This window comes from Dipodomys merriami, unplaced genomic scaffold, assembly GCF_024711535.1.
Source record: "Dipodomys merriami isolate MVZ:Mamm:240054 unplaced genomic scaffold, mDipMer1.0.p SCAF_3, whole genome shotgun sequence".
Taxonomy (NCBI): domain Eukaryota; kingdom Metazoa; phylum Chordata; class Mammalia; order Rodentia; family Heteromyidae; genus Dipodomys; species Dipodomys merriami.
Genome location: NW_027204492.1, coordinates 73,228,563 through 73,234,562, shown reverse-complemented (window position 1 = coordinate 73,234,562; position 6,000 = coordinate 73,228,563).

The following is a 6,000-nucleotide window of genomic DNA, read 5'->3' as shown; positions in this document are numbered from 1 at the left end:
AATTTAATCCAGCACCAAAAAAGGACAAGATATATCAAGCAAAACAAAATACAAACCAAAGGGATGGGGCATGGCTCAAGTAGGTTTCATCTTCAGTGCAGAAAATCAAATCAGACAAACAACAATAAAAAAACAAATAGCCTGTGAATTCCTACGAGGTCCCAGAGTCCTGTGAACTATGACTGGACTATAAACCATGTAGGAAGCTGTGTAAAAAACCAAACAAACAAAAAAACAAACAAAAGTGGGGTGCTGGTAGCTCATGCCTGTAATCCTCACTACTCAGTAGGTTGAGATCTGATCACAGTTGAAAGCCAGCCCAGGCAGGAAAGTCCGTGAGATTCTTACCTCCAATAAACCACCAGAAAATCAGAAGTGGTGTTGTGGCACAAGTGATAGAGCTCTAGCTTTAGCTGAAGAGCTGAGGGACAGTGCCCAGGCCCAGAGTTCAAGCCCTATGACTGACCTAAATAAATAAATAAATAAAATTTAAAAAACAATATATGCTCCAGGCACTGGTGGCTCACCCCTGTAATTTTAGCTACTCAGGAGGCTGAAACCTGAAGATCTATTTTAGAATCCAGCCTGGGGCAGCAAGGTCCAGAAGACTCTTATTTCTAATTAACCACCAAAAATGCTAGAAGTCGAGCTGTGGCTCCAGTGGTAGAATGGTAACCTTGAGAAAAATAGCTCTGGAACAACATCCAAACCCTGAGTTCAAGCCCTAGGACCAACATATATACACACACACACAGAGACATGCAAAGAAACAGGAAAATATAATTCACAGTGAGAAAAAAAGAGGAATTAATAGAAACAGACTGAAGCCAGGCACTGGTGGCTCAAGCCTGTAATCCTAGCTACTCGGAGGTTGAGATCTGAAGTTGGTGGTTTGAAGCTAGCCTAGGCAGAAAAGTCCATGAAACTCCAATTAACCACCAAGAACCTGGAATTGGAGCTGTGGCTCAAATGGTAGAGTGCTAGCCTTGACAAAATAGCTCAGGGACAGTGACCAGACCTTGAGTTCAAGTACTAGCATGGGGAGGGTATGGGGGAGGGAGATTACATGAATTTTATCCTAGGCATGTCTGAATGGTGCAAAATATAAAAACCAACCAATATAATATGCTACTTAATAGAATAAAGACAAAAGCCGTTAATCCTCTCTATTGATGTAGAAAAGGCAATTGACAAGTTCCAATATTTAAGACAAGTATAGGCAGTGGTGTTGCACCTGTAGTCTCAAGTATTCACTAGGAGGGTCACTTGAGTCCAGAAATTTGAGACCAGAGTGGGCAAAGTAATGAGACCCTACCTAAAACCAAATAAACTCCAATAACACAAAACCAATACTATTTCATGTTTTAAACAATCAAAAAAATTAGGACTAGAATAGCACTAACTTATGATAAAGGCCATATATGAAACACCAGTAATGGCACACTCAATGGTAAAAGACCAAAAGCTTTTCCCCTAAGGAGCAATACAAAGATATCCACCTTAGTAACTTCTGTTCAATACACTACTGAAAGTTCTGGCCAGACAACTTGGTAAGGAAATGATGGAACAGTGTTATGGATATGTCTTAAGTGCAGCTGCCTAGCAAGTATGAAGCCCTGAGTTAAAAACTCCAGAAGAAAAAACTGATGTAAAGTAGGAGACAGTATCTCATGCCTGTAATCGTAACTATTCAGGAGGTTGAGATATGAGGATCTTGGTTCAAAGCTAGCCCAGGCAGGAAAGTCTGTTAGACTCTTATCTCCAATTAACTACTAGAAAACCAGAAGTGTCACTGTGGCTCAAAGTAGCAGAGCATTATCCTTGAGGGGAAAAAGAACCCAGGCCCTAAGTTCAAGCTCCAGGACTGCCCGCCCCCCCTGCCCACGTAACAGGTATTCAAATGAAAAGAAATAAATCTGTAATTTAATTTGGCCCTTTGAACCTTTTTTTGTGCCAGCCCTAGGGCTTGAACTCAGGGCCCTGAGTTTTTTCTCCCAAGGCTAGATCTCCTACACTTGGAGCCACAGCTCCACTTCTGGTTTTCTGGTCGTTAATTGGAGACAAGAGTCTCACAGACTTTCCTGCCCAGGCTGGTTTTGAACCACTATTCTCAGATCTTAGACTCCTGAGTAGCTAGGATTACAGGCATGAGCCACCAGTGCCTGCCTACAGTATCTAAACTTATTTTTTCATAGTACTTATCACCCCCTTACATATATTTATTTCCTCCCACCATGAAAGGAGTGACATTATTTTGTCCAAGATTATTATATTCCTAAAACTTTTTTCAATGTCACATGTATTACTCACTCAGTAAATATCTGGGAATTTGAGAGATGGAGGGCTTGCAGGAGTAGGTTCTTGGCCAAGACAGGGTGAGCCTGGGAGAATTGGCTGAGCTCTGTGTTGCTACTGCCCTTTCACATTCCAGATGCATGTGTGTGAATCGTAGCCAGAAAGCTGTCAGAGAGACAAAAATTGTTTGTTGGCAGTCCTTTCTTGTGGCTGGGTGTTTTTAAAAGCCTAGCTAATGCTGTAGCAGCTGTGTGGTTTGTGTCTGATTTCTGTCAGCCTTGTGTTTTTCAACTGTTAAGTGGACATAACATGTAGCACTAAATGAGAGAGGCCACCAGGTGTGTAATTCATAGCATATGTAGGCCAGCCATCAGTGGCTGTGGTTATAATGACAGTAATTTGGCAGATGAATGCAATTCAGGGAAGGTAAATGATCTTAGCACCACTCATTGTGATGAGAGGGCCAGCATCTAGAATGCAATTTTGCTGACCCTTCAAAATGTGCTAGTCCTGAGTCCTAGACTGATGCATGGCTCAAGTGCTAAGAGCACCATCTGTGAGCAAAAAAAAAAAAAAAAAAAAAGCCATACAATAGGCTGAGCATCAGTGGTATACGCCTGTAAGCTTAGCTGGTCAGGAGGCTAAGATCTAAGGATTGCAATTCGAAGCCAGCCTGAGCACAAAAGTCCTTGAGATGCTTTTTTTTTTTTGGTCGGTCGTGGGGCCTGAACTCTGAGCCTGGGCACTGTCAGCTTTTCAGCTCAAGGATAGCACTCTACCCCTTAAGCCACAGCGCCACTTTGGGCTTTTTCTGCTTATGTGGTGCTGAGCAATCAAACCCAGGGCCTCATGCATGGAAGGCAAGCACTCTACCACTGAGCCACCTTCCCAGCCCCTCCATGAGAATCTTGTCTCCAATTCACCACCAAAAAGCTAGAAATGGAGGTGTGGCTCAAGTAGTAGAGTTCCAATCTTGAGAAAAAAATGTTCAGGGAGGGGCTGGGAAGGTGTCTCAGTGGTAGAGCGCTTGCCTTGCATGCATGAGGCCCTGGGTTCGATTCCTCAGTACCACATAAGCAAAAAGAAAAAAGCCGGAAGTGGTGCTGTGGCTCAAGTGGTAGAGTGCTAGCCTTGAACTGAAGAGCTGAGGGATAGTGCCCAGGTCCAGAGTTCAGGCCCCACAACCGGACCTTCCCCCCCCCAAAAAAAATGTTCAGGGACAGGGCCCAGGTCTCAGAACTGACACAAAAAAGAAAAGAAAAAAGGCAAACCAAGCAATAGCAGGAAGCTCTGAGTTCAAACCCTGATATGGGCACACACACAAACTTTTAGCTGGGTATTGGTGGTTCATACCTGTAATCCTAGCTACTCTGGGGTCTCAGATCTAAAGGATCATCTTAAAAAGCCAGCTGAGCTGGGTGCCAGTGGCTCACGCCTGTAATCCTAGCTACTGAGGAGGCTGAGATCTGAGGATCACATTTCAAAGCCAGCCTGGGCAAGGAAAGTCCGTGAGACTCTTATCTCCAATAAACCACTCCAAAACCAGAAGTGGCACTATAGCTCAAGTGGTAGAGTACTAGCCTTGAGCTGAAGAGCTGAGGGACAGCGCCCAAACCCAGAGTTCAAGCCCCAGGACCAACCAAAAAAAAAAAAAAAAGCCAGCCCAAGCTGGGTGCTGGTGGCTCAAGCCTGTAATCCTAGCTACTCAGAAGGCTGAGATTTGAGAATAGTGGTTCTAAGCCAGCCCAGTCAGGAAAGTCCATGAGACTTTCATCTCTAAAAAGCCAGAAAGCAAAAAGTGGCGCTTTGGCTCAAAGTGGTAGCGCACTAGTCATAAGCAGAAAGGCTCAGGGACAATGCCCAGGCCCTGAGTTCAAGTCTCACCACCAACTAACTAATTAACTAATAGGCCAGGTGCTGGCAGCTCCTGCCTGTAATCCTAGCTACTCAGGAGGCTGAGCTCTGACGATTACTGTTCAAACCCACCTGAGCAGGAAAGCCCTTGAGACTCTTATCTCCAATTAACCACCAGAAAACTACAAGTGGAGCTGTGGCTTAAAGAACACTAGCCTTGAGCAAAATGATCTCAGAGGCAGCACCCAAGCCCTGTTGAAGTCCCATGACTACCACCAAGAACAACAAAAAAAGCCAGTAAATGGGCTGAGAATATGGTTTAATGGTAGAGTGCTTGCATAACATGCATGAAGCCCTGGGTTCGATTCCTCAGTACCACATAAACAGAAAAAGCCGGAAGTGGCTCAAGTGGTAGAGTACTAGCCTTGAGCAAAAGGAGCTCAGAGACAGTGCCCAGGCCTAGAGTTCAAGCCCTATAACCGACCAAAAAAAAAAAAAAAGACTAGCTCACTATCACTTCAGCCTCAGCTCAACTTCTAGCGTTTTGGTAGTTAATTGGAGATAAGAGTATCACCAGCAAGGCACTGGTGGCTCACACCTGTAATCCTAGCTATTAAGGAGTCTGAGATCTGAGGATCAGTTCAAAGCCATCCAGAGCAAAAAAGTCTGTGAGACTCTTATCTTCAATACTCATAAAAGTTGGGAATTGGCTCTGTAGCTCAAGTGGTAAAGCCAAAGAAGCTCAAGGACAGTGCCTAGGGCCTGAGTTCAAGCCCCAAGGCTAGCACACAAAAAAAGAGTATCACTACCAACTTTCCCACCTGCGCTGGCTTTGAATCCTGATCCTCAGATCTCAGTCTCCTAAGTATCTAGAATTACAGGTATGAGCCCCTGGCACCTGGCTTCTGCTTCAAAAAAAAATTTTTTTTGTCGGTAGTGGGACCTGAACTCTTGGCCTGAGCACTGTCCCTCAGCTCTTCAGCTTAAGGCTAGTGCTCTACCACTTGAGCCACAATGCCATTTCCAGCTTTTTTGCTTATGTGGTGCTAAGTAATTGAACCCAGAGGCTCATGCATGCAAGGCAAACATTCCACCACTGAGCCACCTTCCCAATCCCTACTTCAAAAACAATTTTAAACTTATTTATATTTTTGCAGAGCTGAGAACCATACCCAGGGTCTTGCACTTGCCAGACAAGTGCTCTTCCACTGAGCTAAATCCCCAACTCCAGCTTCAAAACTTTTTCTTTTTTCTTTTTGTCAGTCGTGGGGCTTGAATTCTGGGCCTGGGCACTGTCCCTGAGCTCTTCAGCTCAAGGTGAGCGCTCTACCACTTGAGCCACAGCACCACTTCTGGTTTTCTGGTGGTTAATTGGAGATGAGAGTCTCATGGACTTTTCTGACTGGGCTGGCTTTGAACTGTGATCTTCAGATATCAGCCTCCTGAGTAACTAGGATTATAGGCGTGAACCACTGGCACCTGGCTTCAAAACTTTTATGAGGGCTGGGAAGGTGGCTCAGTGGTAGATCACTTGCCTTGCATGCCTGAGGCCCTGGGTTCGATTCCTCAGCACCGCATAAGCAAAGAGCAAAAAGCAAAAAGCCGGAAGTGGCGCTGTGGCTCAAGTGGTAGAGTGCTAGCCTTGAGCTGAAGAGCTGAGGGACAGTGCCCAGGCCCAGAGTTCAGACCCCACGACTGGACAAAAAAAAAAAAAAAAAAGAAAGAAAGAAAGAAAATATCTACTCATATAACACAATCCATATGTATGCTTTCAGGGAAGGGAGTGTAGCTCAGTGGTAGAGCACTTGCTAAGCATGTGCAAGGACATAGGTTTCATCCCCAGTATTACAT